Genomic DNA, 17,296 nt, shown 5'->3' with positions numbered 1-17,296 from the left:
ACACTTGTATATATTTTGGGGGAGGGAACAAAGCCAGCTAGTCACCAGGAAGAGAGTGTGAGAGTGATTTGGCATCATCATTTAATGTTCTTTATTGTTTGCTTAGAATCAGATTGTAGAAAGCTCCTGTCTAATGGATAACCGGATGATGGTTCCACCCCCACTGGTCGATCCCTCGGAGTAACTAACCACCGTCCCAACCTCTTTAACCTCTCTACCAGTCAATAGGAGTAACTAACCACCGTCCCAACCTCTTTAACCTCTCTACCAGTCAATAGGAGTAACTAACCACCGTCCCAACCTCTTTAACCTCTCTACCAGTCAATAGGAGTAACTAACCACCGTCCCAACCTCTTTAACCTCTCTACCAGTCAATAGGAGTAACTAACCACCGTCCCAACCTCTTTAACCTCTCTACCAGTCAATAGGAGTAACTAACCACCGTCCCAACCTCTTTAACCTCTCTACCAGTCAATAGGAGTAACTAACCACCGTCCCAACCTCTTTAACCTCTCTACCAGTCAATAGGAGTAACTAACCACCGTCCCAACCTCTTTAACCTCTCTACCAGTCAATAGGAGTAACTAACCACCGTCCCAACCTCTTTAACCTCTCTACCAGTCAATAGGAGTAACTAACCACCGTCCCAACCTCTTTAACCTCTCTACCAGTCAATAGGAGTAACTAACCACCGTCCCAACCTCTTTAACCTCTCTACCAGTCAATAGGAGTAACTAACCACCGTCCCAACCTCTTTAACCTCTCTACCAGTCAATAGGAGTAACTAACCACCGTCCCAACCTCTTTAACCTCTCTACCAGTCAATAGGAGTAACTAACCACCGTCCCAACAATAGGAGTAACTCCACCGTTTAACCTCTTTAACTACCAGTCAATAGGAGTAACTAACCACCGTCCCAACCTCTTTAACCTCTCTACCAGTCAATAGGAGTAACTAACCACCGTCCCAACCTCTTTAACCTCTCTACCAGTCAATAGGAGTAACTAACCACCGTCCCAACCTCTTTAACCTCTCTACCAGTCAATAGGAGTAACTAACCACCGTCCCAACCTCTTTAACCTCTCTACCAGTCAATAGGAGTAACTAACCACCGTCCCAACCTCTTTAACCTCTCTGCCAGTCAATAGGAGTAACTAACCACCGTCCCAACCTCTTTAACCTCTCTTCCAGTCAATAGGAGTAACTAACCACCGTCCCAACCTCTTTAACCTCTCTACCAGTCAATAGGAGTAACTAACCACCGTCCCAACCTCTTTAACCTCTCTACCAGTCAATAGGAGTAACTAACCACCGTCCCAACCTCTTTAACCTCTCTACCAGTCAATAGGAGTAACTAACCACCGTCCCAACCTCTTTAACCTCTCTACCAGTCAATAGGAGTAACTAACCACCGTCCCAACCTCTTTAACCTCTCTACCAGTCAATAGGAGTAACTAACCACCGTCCCAACCTCTTTAACCTCTCTACCAGTCAATAGGAGTAACTAACCACCGTCCCAACCTCTTTAACCTCTCTACCAGTCAATAGGAGTAACTAACCACCGTCCCAACCTCTTTAACCTCTCTACCAGTCAATAAAAAAAACTTAACCGTCAGAGATGGGGTCATGAGTACACAGGCTGTAAACAATTTAGAAACCTTATTATGTTTTTAAATTTTTTTTTATGGAATCTTGCATCAGTTTTAGATGGGAACAGAGACGGAACCAGGCAAAGTTCAGAGGTCGTGGAAAAACACAGAAGATTGTGAAGAGAGATAGGAGGCCGAGATTGTATCACTTCTTAGGGTTCGTCGCCCCCTTAGACCCCAATATTTATGGAAGCAATAGCTGAACATCATTCAGTTTGCAAAATGATAGTTCAAATTTAGACTTTTCTCAGATTATATTGATAATACATTGATAGTGGAGCTTTTCATTTGACAGACAATAACATCAAAATGCTTTGGATAGAAGAAATACAGAATGTATCCCAGTATTTTATACAAAGTTATTTATGTATGTTTTGCGCGTTAGTAAAAGTGATTTTCCTGTTGATGAGGTTTTACCCTACATATATACCTCTTTGAGAATGTTAATGATTTAGGAGTGAGAGTGGTAGTTTCTTAGTAAAGTAATGTTAATAATTTAGAAGTAGTTGTTCCTGAAAGAAACAAGGAAGTAATAGCTGACAATATTTTCTCATGTCTTTTCTCTGTGATAAAAGACACAAAATAACACACTATACGAAGATATAGTAATGACTCAGGCCATTGTTATTGTACGGAGAGGTTGGTCAACCCAACATTCACTGGTCCTCAGTTCTTATTTAAACAGGTTGGTCAACCCAATATTCACTGCTCCTCAGCTCTAATTTAAGGGCTTGAGGATAAATTCATTGGAGTTACCTGCACCTCAGATTGCAGCCCAAATAAATGCTTCACAGATTTCAAATAACAGACACATCTCAACATCAACTGTTCAGAGGAGACTGCGTGAATCAGGCCTTCAGGGTCGAATTGCTGCAAAGGAACCACTACTAAAGGACACCAATAATAATAAACACTAGCAATGGACATTAGACTGGTGGAAATATGTCCTGATGTGTCCAACTTTGCGATTTTTGGTTCCACCATGTCTTTGTGAGAAGCAGAGTAGGTGAACGGATGATCTCTACATGTGTGGTTCCCACCGTGAAGCATGGAGGAGGAGGTGTGATGGTGTGGGTGTGCTTTTCTGGTGACAGTTTCTGTGATTTATTTAGAATTCAAGGCACACTTAACAAGCATGGCTACCACAGCATTCTGCAGCGATACGCCATCCCATCTGGTTAGCGTTTAGTGGGACTATCATGTGTTTTTCATCAGGACAATGACCCAACACACCTCCAGGCTGTGTATGGGCTAAATGACCAAGGAGAGTGAATGAGTGCTGAATCAGATGACCTGGCCTCCACAATCACCCAACCTCAAACCAATTGAGATGGTTTGGGATGAGTTGGACTCCAGCCAACAAGTGCTCAGCATATGTGGGAACTCCTTCACAAACAACAGCATCAGACAGCTGATGACCATTCAGCAGATCCTCCGGAACAGGTGTACGTTCTTTCATGAACTCCCAGTTGTCACGGAGACAGAAACAGTTCAGAGGAGGCTTGAAAAAACAACATGTGAATGGTTTCAAGAACATGACCCGAGAACTATATCTTTAGTTGGACACTCTATGGATTGAATCCCAGCCCAGCTATCACAGGCTGTAAGTCCTGTCTAAGTTGTTGTTGCTGTACTGCAGGATTTTACCATCCTATTCATTAACATATGTAGCTTAAGAAATTATGTTCATGAAATCAATAATTTGCTAGTGACAGATGAAATTCATATTCTGACAATCTCTGAATCTCACTTAAATAATACATTTAATGATACAGTGGTAGAAATACATGAAATGCCAAAGGTGGAGATGTGATGTTTATTTTCAGAACCACATTCCTGTAAAGCTTAGACGATCAAATGATAAATACTGTTGAAGTAATATGGCTCCAGGTTCATCTGCCTCACCTAAAGCCCATTCTGATGGGAAGCTGCTATTGACAGTCAGTATCTGGATAATGTTAAATACTGTTGTAGTAATATGGCTCCAGGTTCATCTGCCTCACCTAAAGCCCATTCTGGTGGGAAGCTGCTATAGACCACCAAGTGCTAACAGTCAGTATCTGGATAATATGTGTGAAATGCTTGATTTTGTACTTTTTATTTATCTGTTATGTTTATCTGTTATGTTGATGAATGAGCCAATGTATGTAATATCAGAGAAGTATATTTTCTGGGTGATTTAAATATTGACTGGCTCTCAAGCTGCGCCCACTCAAGAACAAACTTCAAACTGTAACCAGTGCCTGCAACCTGGGTCAGGTTATTAATCGACCTACCAGGGTAGTTACGAACAATACAGGAATGAAATCATCAACATGTATTGATCATATCTTTACTAACTCTGCCAAAATTGGTTTGAAAGCAGTTTTGAATAATAATAATAATAATATATGCCATTTAGCAGACGCTTTTATCCAAAGCGACTTACAGGCAGTCATGTGTGCATACATTCTACGTATGGGTGGTCCCGGGAATCGAATCCACTACCCTGGCGTTACAAGCGCCATGCTCTACCAAATCCTTTGGATGTAGTGATCACAATATAGTAGGCATATCTCGGAAAACCACAGTGTTACCTCTGCTTCCAGCTCACATTCTCAAACACATAGCTCCCCTGAACGCAGCTCACTCTCCAGATCCCAATCACCTGAATTCTGATCACCTGGTCACACACCTGCATGTCATTATCACACACTATTTAGTTCAGTTCTTTGCACCCCATCACTGTGAGGTATTGTTTGTTTTTGACACACATCTATTCAGAGCGCTAGTTTTCTAGTGATTTTACTCCTCCTGTGTATCATAGTTTTTGCCTGCCTCACTAACTTTGCCTATTCCCTGCCTGTACTTTAGCCTGTCTACCTATTCCCTGCCTGTACTTTAGCCTGTCTACCTATTGCCTGCCTGTACTTTAGCCTGTCTACCTATTGCCTGGCTGTACTTTAGCCTGTCTACCTATTGCCTGGCTGTACTTTAGCCTGTCTACCTATTGCCTGGCTGTACTTTAGCCTGTCTACCTATTGCCTGGCTGTACTTTAGCCTGTCTACCTATTGCCTGGCTGTACTTTAGCCTGTCTACCTATTGCCTGGCTGTACTTTAGCCTGTCTACCTATTGCCTGATCTCCCGGACTATGTGCCTTTTATCTGCCTGTACTGACCCAGCTACCTGCCTCCTGTGTGTGACCTTCTGCCCGACCCAGCTACCTGCCTCCTCCTGTGTGTGACCTTCTGCCCGACCCAGCTACCTGCCTCCTCCTGTGTGTGACCTTCTGCCCGACCCAGCTACCTGCCTCCTCCTGTGTGTGACCTTCTGCCCGACCCAGCTACCTGCCTCCTCCTGTGTGTGACCTTCTGCCCGACCCAGCTACCTGCCTCCTCCTGTGTGACCTTCTGCCTGTACTGACCCAGCTACCTGCCTCCTCCTGTGTGTGACCTTCTGCCTGTACTGACCCAGCTACCTGCCTCCTCCTGTGTGACCTTCTGCCTGTACTGACCCAGCTACCTGCCTCCTCCTGTGTATGACCTGCCTGTACTGACCCAGCTACCTGCCTCCTCCTGTGTGTGACCTTCTGCCTGTACTGACCCAGCTACCTGCCTCCTGTGTGTGACCTTCTGCCTGTACTGACCCAGCTACCTGCCTCCTCCTGTGTGTGACCTTCTGCCTGTACTGACCCAGCTACCTGCCTCCTCCTGTGTGTGACCTTCTGCCTGTACTGACCCAGCTACCTGCCTCCTCCTGTGTGTGACCTTCTGCCTGTACTGACCCAGCTACCTGCCTCCTGTGTGTGTGACCTTCTGCCTGTACTGACCCAGCTACCTGCCTCCTCCTGTGTGTGACCTTCTGCCTGTACTGACCCAGCTACCTGCCTCCTCCTGTGTGTGACCTTCTGCCTGTACTGACCCAGCTACCTGCCTCCTCCTGTGTGTGACCTTCTGCCTGTACTGACCCAGCTACCTGCCTCCTCCTGTGTGTGACCTTCTGCCTGTACTGACCCAGCTACCTGCCTCCTCCTGTGTGTGACCTTCTGCCTGTACTGACCCAGCTACCTGCCTCCTCCTGTGTGTGACCTTCTGCCTGTACTGACCCAGCTACCTGCCTCCTCCTGTGTGTGACCTTCTGCCTGACCCAGCTACCTGCCTCCTCCTGTGTGTGACCTTCTGCCTGACCCAGCTACCTGCCTCCTCCTGTGTGTGACCTTCTGCCTGACCCAGCTACCTGCCTCCTCCTGTGTGTGACCTTCTGCCTGACCCAGCTACCTGCCTCCTCCTGTGTGTGACCTTCTGCCTGACCCAGCTACCTGCCTCCTCCTGTGTGTGACCTTCTGCCTGACCCAGCTACCTGCCTCCTCCTGTGTGTGACCTTCTGCCTGACCCAGCTACCTGTGTGTGACCTTCTGCCTGACCCAGCTACCTGTGTGTGACCTTCTGCCTGACCCAGCTACCTGTGTGTGACCTTCTGCCTGACCCAGCTACCTGTGTGTGACCTTCTGCCTGACCCAGCTACCTGTGTGTGACCTTCTGCCTGACCCAGCTACCTGCCTCCCCTCATGTTCATTACGCAAAGTTCGAAAACATTTGAGTTTGACCAGATACAATGCTATTTTACAAATTGACAGGCTTTCAGCGTGCTTGTAGGGAAGGACATTTATTGAGAATTGTGTGGCCATTATACATTTCCGGATAGTGGCAGGGTAGCCTAGTGGTTAGAACATTGGACTAGTAACCAGAAGGTTGCAAGTTCAAACCCCCGAGCTGACAAGGTACAAATCTGTTGTTCTACCCCTGAACAGGCAGTTAACCCACTGTTTGTAGGCCGTCATTGAAAATAAGAATTTGTTCTTAACTGACTTGCCAAGTTTAATAAATAAATAAATAGTCAGCAAAACTAGTGATCTCTATATGTACTCTGGTTCATAAGACACCATTAGAAATACCCCTGTCTGGGGGTTGAACACGACTGGTTATTCCTGTAACTGTGCTACAGTTGAAGTCGTAAGTTTACATGCACCTTAATCAAATACATTTAAACTCAGTTTTTCACAATTCCTGACACAGTCCTAATAGTAGAGAGAATGAATTATTTCAGCTTTAATTTCTTTCATCACATTCCCAGTGGGTCAGAAGTTCACATACTCTCAATTAGTATTTGGTAGCATTGCCTTTAAAATGTTTAACTTGGGTCAAATGTTTCAGGGTAGCTGGTGTAACTGAGTCAGGTTTGTAGGCCTCCTTGCTCGCACACGCTTTTTCAGTTCTGCCCACACATTTTCTATAAGATTGAGGTCAGGGCTTTGTGATGGTTACTCCAATAACTTGACTTTGTTGTCCTTCAGCCAATTTGCCACAACTTTGGAAGTATGCTTGGGGTCATTGTCCATTTGGAAGACCCATTTGCCACCAAGCTTTAACTTCCTGACTGATGTCTTGAGATGTTGCTTCAATATATCCACATTATTTTCCTGCCTCACGATGCCATCTATTTTGGGAAGTGCATCAGTCCCTCCTGTAGCAAAGCACCCCCACAATATGATGCTGCCACCCCCGTGCTTCACGGTTGGGATGGAGTTCTTCAGGTTGCAAGCCTCCCCCTTTTCCCTCCAAACATAACAATGGTCATTGTGGCCAAACAGTTCTATTTTTGTTTCATCAGACCAGAGGACATTTCTCCAAAAAGTACGGTCTTTGTGTCTCCATGTGCAGTTGTAAACCGTAGTCTGGCTTTTTTATGCTGTTTTGGAGGAGTGGCTTCTACCTTGCTGAGCGGCCTTTCAGGTTATGTCAATATAGGACTCGTTTTACTGTGGATATAGATACTTTTGTACTTGTTTCCTACAGCATCTTCACAAGGTCCTTTGCTGTTGTTCTGGGATTTATTTGCACTTTTCGCACCAAAATACGTTAATCTCTAGGAGACAGAACACGTCTCCTTCCTGAGCGGTATGATGGCTGCGTGGTCCCATGGTATTTATACTTGCGTACTATTGTTTGTACAGATGAATGTGGTACCGTCAGGGGTTTGGAAATTGCTCCCAAGGATGAACCAGACTTGTGGAGGTCTACAAATATTTTTCTGAGGTCTTGTCTAATTTCATTTGATTTTCCGTGTCAAGCAAATATGTTTGATGTAGTCCACCAGAAGTAATGTGATGTCATCTACATGTTTGAAGGTAGGCCTTGAAATACATCCACAGGTACACCTCCAATTGACTCTAATGATGTCAATTAGCCTATCAGAAGCTTCTAAAGCCATGACATAATTTTCCAGAGTTTTCCAAGCTGTTTAAAGGCACTGTCAACTTAGTATATGTAAACTTCTGACCCACTGGAATTGTGATACAGTGAATTATAAGTGAAATAATCGATCTGTTAACAATTTTTGGAAAAATGACTTGTGTCATGCACTAAGTAGATGTCCTAACCGACTTGCCAAAACTATAGTTTGTTAACAAGAAATTTGTAGAGTGGTTGAAAAATGAGTTTTATTGACTCCAACCTAAATGTATGTAAACTTCCGACTTCAACTGTACGGTTGAATGCTTTTCATTGACTACAGCTCAGCATTCAACACCATAGTACCCTCCAAGCTCATCATTAAGCTTGAGACCCTGGGTCTCGACCCTGCCTTGTGCAATTGGGTCCTGGACTTTCTGACGGGCCACCCCCAGGTAGTATTTTTACTTTTTTTTTTTTTACTTTAGTTTATTTGGTGAATATTTTCTTAACTCTTCTTGAACTGCACTGTTGGTTAATGTCTTGTAAGTAAGCATTTGATGTAGGAGAGTACACACATTAGATCTGGTAAAATATTAAGATTTGAAAATAAATTGTACCATCTTTGAAATGCAAGAGAAATGCCACAGTGTATTATTCCAGCCCAGGCGCAATTTATGTTTTGGACACTAGATTGCAGCAGTGTATGTGAAAAGTTTTAGACTGATCCAATGAACCACTGCATATATGTTAAACCTGTTGTATCATGACTGCCCAAATGTGCCTAATTGGTTTATTAATACAATATCAATTTCATAATTGTGCACTCTCCTCAAACAATAGAATGGTATTCTTTCAATGTAATAGCTGCTGTAAATTGGAGAGTGCAGTTAGATTAACAAGAATTTAAGCTTTCTGCCAATATCAGATATGTCTATGTCCTGGGAAAGGTTGTAGTTACTTACAACCTCATGCTAATCACATTAGCCTACGTTAGTTCAACCATACTGCGGGGGGGAGGTTAATGTTTTGTACATTAACCCCAAGTGTAAAATAGTAAATAATGGTGACTTCTCAGGAAGTATTGAGTGAGGAGTCTTATGTAGTCCACCAGAAGTCATGTGATGTAGTCTACCAGAAGTCATGTGATGTAGTCTACCAGAAGTCATGTGATGTAATCTACCAGAAGTCATGTGATGTAATCTACCAGAAGTCATGTGATGTAGCCTACCAGAAGTCATGTGATGTAGCCTACCAGAAGTCATGTGATGTAATCTACCAGAATCCATTTGCCAATCCCAATCACTGGACTTTTAATTACAGTCATACAATCTTAAATCAATCACTCATTATAATATTTTCCCCACTCCCCATTCCCCTCCCGTTGTCCCCACTCCCCAATCCCCTCCTGTTGTCCCCACTCCCCTCCTGTTGTCCCTACTCCCCATTCCCCTCCCGTTGTCCCCAATCCCCTCCTGTTGTCCCCACTCCCCACTCCCCTCCCGTTGTCCCTACTCCCCATTCCCTCCCGTTGTCCCCACTCCCCACTCTCCCCCCCGTTGTCCCCACTCTCCCTCCCGTTGTCCCCACTCTCCACTCCCCTCCCGTTGTCCCTACTCCCCATTACCTCCCGTTGTCCCCACTCCCCACACCCCTCCCGTTGTCCCCATTCCCCTCCCGTTGTCCCCACTCCCCACACCCCTCCCGTTGTCCCTACTCCCCATTCCCTCCTGTTGTCTCTACTCCCCATTCCCTCCCGTTGTCCCCACTCCCCATTCCCCTCCCGTTGTCTCCACTCTCCTCCCGTTGAACCCACTCCCCACTCCACCCGTTGAACCCACTCCCCACTCTCCTCCCATTGAAACCACTCCCCACTCCCCTCCCGTTGAACCCACTCCCCTCTCGTTGTCCCTACTCCCCATTCCCTCCCGTTGTCCCTACTCCCCTCCCGTTGTCCCTACTCCCCATTCCCTCCCGTTGTCCCCAGTCACCATTCCCTCCCGTTGTCCCCAGTCACCATTCCCTCCCGTTGTCCCCAGTCACCATTCCCTCCCGTTGTCCCCAGTCACCATTCCCTCCCGTTGTCCCCAGTCACCATTCCCTCCCGTTGTCACCATTCCCTCCCGTTGTCACCATTCCCTCCCGTTGTCCCCACACCCCTCCCGTTGTCCCCACTCCCCTCCCGTTGTCCCTACTCCCCACATCCCTCCCGTTGTCCCTACTCCCCACATCCCTCCCGTTGTCCCTACTCCCCACATCCCTCCCGTTGTCCCTACTCCCCATTCCCTCCCGTTGTCCCCACTCCCCATTCCCCTCCCGTTGTCTCCACTCTCCTCCCGTTGAAACCACTCCCCACTCTCCTCCCATTGTCCCCACTCCCCTCCCATTGTCCCCACTCCCCTCCCATTGTCCCCACTCCCCTCCCGTTGAAACCACTCCCCTCCCGTTGAAACCACTCCCCACTCCTCTTCTCTCTGCAAGTTTACGGACACGTCTATAGGTCAAATCTCCCCTTCCGAAATTCAAAAGATGCTAACACCTGCATAATCGTGATTTATCCAAATAACCAGTGACAAACACTGGAACTATCGCTGCTCTGTGTCTCACGCATCTTGTTTTATCGTGACGCATTTACGGTGCCATGTATGTTTACCTAGTCAGTCCATGCGAGATGAATAATTCATTAGGAAGATAACTTCTTAGTCACCCATTAGCTGCTTACTGGTTTTAGTGCAACAGCTGTGATTGGACGCATGGTACCACTTTAAAAAAAAAGTGTTGAAGACTTAGACCAATAGCAATCGTCAAAAATATCTTAGTACGGAACACGTGTCTAGTACGGAACACGTGTCTAGTACGGAACACGTGTCTAGTACGGAACACGTGTCTAGTACGGAACACGTGCTCGCTCCGGGTTGGAGCGAGCGGTCGCATCCGCACTTCGGTCCGCAGGTAGTATAACTTTTCATTACATTTCATTATAGTACAACGGTTTGATTTGTCTAATCTTAGCAATTTCTTCTTAGCTAGCTACATAGCCGTCTTTGTATCAAAGATAATTGCGTAATTATCGTATTTCGTCGTCCTAACGTAGTCTACACTGCTATCTGCCCAGCAGCTAGCCAGCTAGCAAACGTCCACCGTCTACCGAATAGCAGCACTGTAGAAACTATTACACTCAACTGAACGACTTGATTAGTGTAGTGTCTTTGCTGTCTTCGTATCCAAGATAATTGTGTAGTTTAGAGTGTGTAGTCTTAGAGTGATTATCTTAATTTACTGAGGTTAGCTAGCCAGCTATTTGTCGTCCTTAACGTAGGAGACACTGCTAGCTAGCCAACAGCTAGCCAACGTCTACCGAATAGAACTTCCGCACTCAACAACCCGGTCGCATTCCGCTTCGCTCCACAGGTAGTATCACATTTTCATTTAATTTCATTACAGCACAACGGTTTGATTTGTTTGATCGTAGCTAGCTACATAGCTAGCTACATAGCCGTCTTTGTATCAAAGATAATTGTGTAGTCTAGAGCGATTTTCTAGGTTAGCTAGCCAGCTATTGTCCTTTTAACGCAACGTAACGTAATCAACACTGCTAGCTAGCCAGCTAGCCCCCGAATAGCAGCACTGTAGAAACTATTACACTCAACGGAACGACTTGATTAGTGTAGTGTCAACAACGCAGCCACTGCCAGCTAGCCTACAAAGTCAACAATGCAGCCACTGCCAGCTAGCCTACTTCAGCAGTACTGTATCATTTTAATCATTTTAGTCAATAAGATTCTTGCTACGTAAGCTTAACTTTCTGAACATTCGAGACGTAGTCCACTTGTCATTCCAATCTCCTTGCATTAGCGTAGCCTCTTCTGTAGCCTGTCAACTATGTGTCTGTCTATCCCTGTTCTCTCCTCTCTGCACAGACCATACAAACGCTCCACACCGCGTGGCCGCGGCCACCCTAATCTGGTGGTCCCAGCGCGCACGACCCACGTGGAGTTCCAGGTCTCCGGTAGCCTCTGAAACTGCCGATCTGCGGCCAACAAGGCAGAGTTCATCTCAGCCTATGCCTCCCTCCAGTCCCTCGACTTCTTGGCACTGACGGAAACATGGATCACCACAGATAACACTGCTACTCCTACTGCTCTCTCTTCGTCCGCCCACGTGTTCTCGCACACCCCGAGAGCTTCTGGTCAGCGGGGTGGTGGCACCGGGATCCTCATCTCTCCCAAGTGGTCATTCTCTCTTTCTCCCCTTACCCATCTGTCTATCGCCTCCTTTGAATTCCATGCTGTCACAGTTACCAGCCCTTTCAAGCTTAACATCCTTATCATTTATCGCCCTCCAGGTTCCCTCGGAGAGTTCATCAATGAGCTTGATGCCTTGATAAGCTCCTTTCCTGAGGACGGCTCACCTCTCACAGTTCTGGGCGACTTTAACCTCCCCACGTCTACCTTTGACTCATTCCTCTCTGCCTCCTTCTTTCCACTCCTCTCCTCTTTTGACCTCACCCTCTCACCTTCCCCCTACTCACAAGGCAGGCAATACGCTCGACCTCATCTTTACTAGATGCTGTTCTTCCACTAACCTCATTGCAACTCCCCTCCAAGTCTCCGACCACTACCTTGTATCCTTTTCCCTCTCGCTCTAATCCAACACTTCCCACACTGCCCCTACTCGGATGGTATCGCGCCGTCCCAACCTTCGCTCTCTCTCCCCCGCTACTCTCTCCTCTTCCATCCTATCATCTCTTCCCTCTGCTCAAACCTTCTCCAACCTATCTCCTGATTCTGCTTCCTCAACCCTGCTCTCCTCCCTTTCTGCATCCTTTGACTCTCTATGTCCCCTATCCTCCAGGCCGGCTCGGTCCTCCCCTCCCGCTCCGTGGCTCGACGACTCATTGCGAGCTCACAGAACAGGGCTCCGGGCAGCTGAGCGGAAATGGAGGAAAACTCGCCTCCCTGCGGACCTGGCATCCTTTCACTCCCTCCTCTCTACATTTTCCTCCTCTGTCTCTGCTGCTAAAGCCATTTTCTACCACTCTAAATTCCAAGCATCTGCCTCTAACCCTAGGAAGCTCTTTGCCACCTTCTCCTCCCTCCTGAATCCCCCCCCCTCCTCCCTCTCTGCAGATGACTTTGTCAACCATTTTGAAAAGAAGGTCGACGACATCCGATCCTCGTTTGCTAAGTCAAACGGCACCGCTGGTTCTGCTCACACTGCCCTACCCTGTGCTCTGACCTCTTTCTCCCTCTCTCTCCAGATGAAATCTCGCGTCTTGTGACGGCCGGCCGCCCAACAACCTGCCCGCTTGACCCTATCCCCTCTCTTCTCCAGACCATTTCCGGAGACCTTCTCCCTTACCTCACCTCGCTCATCAACTCATCCCTGACCGCTGGCTACGTCCCTTCCGTCTTCAAGAGAGCGAGAGTTGCACCCCTTCTGAAAAAACCTACCCTCGATCCCTCCGATGTCAACAACTACAGACCAGTATCCCTTCTTTCTTTTCTCTCAAACTCTTGAACGTGCCGTCCTTGGCCAGCTCTCCCGCTATCTCTCTCTGAATGACCTTCTTGATCCTAATCAGTCAGGTTTCAAGACTAGTCATTCAACTGAGACTGCTCTTCTCTGTATCACGGAGGCGCTCCGCACCGCTAAAGCTAACTCTCTCTCCTCTGCTCTCATCCTTCTAGACCTATCGGCTGCCTTCGATACTGTGAACCATCAGATCCTCCTCTCCACCCTCTCCGAGTTGGGCATCTCCGGCGCGGCCCACGCTTGGATTGCGTCCTACCTGACAGGTCGCTCCTACCAGGTGGCGTGGCGAGAATCTGTCTCCTCACCACGCGCTCTCACCACTGGTGTCCCCCAGGGCTCTGTTCTAGGCCCTCTCCTATTCTCGCTATACACCAAGTCACTTGGCTCTGTCATAACCTCACATGGTCTCTCCTATCATTGCTATGCAGACGACACACAATTAATCTTCTCCTTTCCCCCTTCTGATGACCAGGTGGCGAATCGCATCTCTGCATGTCTGGCAGACATATCAGTGTGGATGACGGATCACCACCTCAAGCTGAACCTCGGCAAGACGGAGCTGCTCTTCCTCCCGGGAAGGACTGCCCGTTCCATGATCTCGCCATCACGGTTGACAACTCCATTGTGTCCTCCTCCCAGAGCGCTAAGAACCTTGGCGTGATCCTGGACAACACCCTGTCGTTCTCAACTAACATCAAGGCGGTGGCCCGTTCCTGTAGGTTCATGCTCTACAACATCCGCAGAGTACGACCCTGCCTCACACAGGAAGCGGCGCAGGTCCTAATCCAGGCACTTGTCATCTCCCGTTTGGACTACTGCAACTCGCTGTTGGCTGGGCTCCCTGCCTGTGCCATTAAACCCCTACAACTCATCCAGAACGCCGCAGCCCGTCTGGTGTTCAACCTTCCCAAGTTCTCTCACGTCACCCCGCTCCTCCGCTCTCTCCACTGGCTTCCAGTTGAAGCTCGCATCCGCTACAAGACCATGGTGCTTGCCTACGGAGCTGTGAGGGGAACGGCACCTCAGTACCTCCAGGCTCTGATCAGGCCCTACACCCAAACAAGGGCACTGCGTTCATCCACCTCTGGCCTGCTCTCCTCCCTACCACTGAGGAAGTACAGTTCCCGCTCAGCCCAGTCAAAACTGTTCGCTGCTCTGGCCCCCCAATGGTGGAACAAACTCCCTCACGACGCCAGGACAGCGGAGTCAATCACCACCTTCCGGAGACTCCTGAAACCCCACCTCTTTAAGGAATACCTAGGATAGGATAAGTAATCCTTCTCACCCCCCCACCCCTTTAAGATTTAGATGCACTATTGTAAAGTGACTATTCTACTGGATGTCATAAGGTGAATGCACCAATTTGTAAGTCGCTCTGGATAAGAGCGTCTGCTAAATGACTTAAATGTAATGTTAAATGTACTGGTACTTCCTGTATATAGCCATGTTATTACCTCAGTACTGGTACTTCCTGTATATAGCCATGTTATTACCTCAGTACTGGTACTTCCTGTATATAGCCATGTTATTACCTCAGTACTGGTACTTCCTGTATATAGCCATGTTATTACCTCAGTACTGGTACTTCTTGTATATAGCCATGTTATTACCTCAGTACTGGTACTTCCTGTATATAGCCATGTTATTACCTCAGTACTGGTACTTCCTGTATATAGCCATGTTATTACCTCAGTACTGGTACTTCCTGTATATAGCCGAGCTATCATTACTCATTGCGATCATAGATGTATTTATTCCTTGTGTTACATTTTTTTTTCTTATTAGTATTGTAATTTTTGTATTGTCTTCTGTATTGTTGTGAAGGGCCCTTTAGTCTACACATGTTGTTTACGAAGTGTGACAATTAAAATTTGATTTGATTTGATTAGACCAAAAGAAGTAGGGCTAATGTGTAACTTTGAACAATTCCCATAAACAGGAAGACGTAGTGCTGACGTGTAACTTTAAACAATTCCCATAAACAGAAAGACGTAGGGCTGACGTGGTTTGTTGGTTACATAACCTGTGTTCTGTGGCTGTCTGCAGCACCATGTACAGATGCATATAACTAGTATTCCAGTGCTGTGGTTCCCATCTCCAGTCCTCCAGTCCTCCCAACAGTACACAAACACACCTGATTCAACTTACCAAATAATCATCAGGTCCTCAATGAGTTGAATCAGGTATGTTTGTCCAGGGCCACAACGAAAATGTGTACTGTTGGGGGGTACTGGAGGACTGGAGTTGGGGGGTACTGGAGGACTGGAGTTGGGGGGGACTGGAGTTGGGGGGTACTGGGGGACTGGAGTTGGGGGGGTACTGGGGGACTGGAGTTGGGGGGGGTACTGGGGGACTGGAGTTGGGGGGGGTACTGGAGGACTGGAGTTGGGGGCTATTGGAGGACTGGAGTTGGGGGCTACTGGGGGACGAGTTGGGGGGTACTGGGGGACTGGAGTTGGGAACCACGGTTCTAGTTTATATATACTTTTTATATATATATTTTGATACAATGTATCCACTACATGTACTGGTATTGTGTAGCGTGCCATGCAATATAGTGCTCCAATGCAATATAGTGCTCCAATGCAATATAGTGCTCCAATGCAATATAGTGCTCCAATGCAATATACTGCTCCAATGCAATATAGTGCTCCAATGCAATATAGTGCTCCAATGCAATATAGTGCTCCAATGCAATATAGTGCTCCAATGCAATATAGTGCTCCAATGCAATATACTGCTCCAATGCAATATACTGCTCCAATGCAATATACTGCTCCAATGCAATACACTGTTCCAATGCAATACACTGCTCCAATGCAATATACTGCTCCAATGCAATATACTGCTCCAATGCCATATACTGCTCCAATGCCATATACTGCTCCAATGACGTCCTGCATACCATTCAGACAAAACAACTCACACATCCTTCGAAATATACTTATTCGTGTCACTGAGGGAGAGAGGGGAATGTATAACGTTTACACACTGTCCAAAATATGTTAATGTTACTCTTCAGGGATCCTCTGGGAGGAGAACAGATGTAGTCCTGGTACGAGTCAACATGACAGCCGTGAGTTGGGGAGGAGTGAGGAATTTGAGGTCAGAGGTCAGGTCAGATGAAGTGAGGAAGAACATATCACTCATCTTCTGGACAGCAACAGAAGTGCATTGGCTGTTCAGATGTGTAAGGAGGGGCTCAGCATTGGGGAAAGGGTTAAATATCAGTGCTTGTGTGAATATGTTCTTTGTCTTTATGCAGCTGTATCGATCCCAACTGGGGGAATGAACTTGGTTTTAGCTTTTGGAAGCATCCGTGAGTTTTAATAGGTTCATTTGGAACATAACAAAACATAGGCAAACCATGTATTTCACTTGATAAATGAACGGAGAGACTCACACTCTAGGAGCCCAGATGCAGTAATATTAATAACCTAATATCCAACGTTTGGGACAGACAAGCTGTCTTCGTCAGGGTGTAATGACAAACACGGCTGGGTCACTAGTTTATGTCGTGTCAAAGGACACACACAGGTGTCTGTAATCATGGCCCGGGTGTGGCCTGATATCATGGGTGTCACATTCTGACCTTAGTTCCTTTATCATGTCTTTGTGTTAGTTTGGTCAGGGCGTGAGTTGGGGTGGGTAGTCTGTTTGTTTTACTATGGTCAGGGCGTGAGTTGGGGTGGGTAGTCTGTTATTTTTTTCTATGTTGTATTTCTGTGTTTGGCCTGGTATGGTTCTCAATCAGAGGCAGCTGTCGATTTTGTTGTCTCTGATTGAGAATCATACTTAGGTAGCCTGTTTTCCCCATTTTAGTTGTGGGTGATTATTTTTCCGTTTAGTGTTTTTCATCACCTTACAGGACTGTTCGTTTGTGGTTTTTGTTGTTTTGTTC

At 46.8% G+C, this 17,296-nt stretch overlaps 2 long non-coding RNA genes across 2 annotated transcripts; both read right to left on the bottom strand.

Moving 5' to 3' along the window:
- Positions 1-194: 194 nt before the first annotated feature.
- Positions 195-1,571, bottom strand: LOC127909153 (uncharacterized). The gene is made up of 3 exons (XR_008069944.1): positions 1,231-1,571; positions 931-1,130; positions 195-810 (listed from the first exon to the last, which is right to left on the bottom strand). It is a non-coding gene; the product is annotated as an uncharacterized LOC127909153 (long non-coding RNA).
- A 2,445-nt stretch (positions 1,572-4,016) lies between these two features.
- Positions 4,017-9,215, bottom strand: LOC127909149 (uncharacterized). The gene is made up of 3 exons (XR_008069936.1): positions 6,093-9,215; positions 5,468-5,989; positions 4,017-5,422 (listed from the first exon to the last, which is right to left on the bottom strand). It is a non-coding gene; the product is annotated as an uncharacterized LOC127909149 (long non-coding RNA).
- Positions 9,216-17,296: the final 8,081 nt, after the last annotated feature.

Source organism: Oncorhynchus keta, chromosome 19, assembly GCF_023373465.1.
Source record: "Oncorhynchus keta strain PuntledgeMale-10-30-2019 chromosome 19, Oket_V2, whole genome shotgun sequence".
Taxonomy (NCBI): domain Eukaryota; kingdom Metazoa; phylum Chordata; class Actinopteri; order Salmoniformes; family Salmonidae; genus Oncorhynchus; species Oncorhynchus keta.
This window is presented reverse-complemented; position numbering and strand designations above follow the sequence as displayed.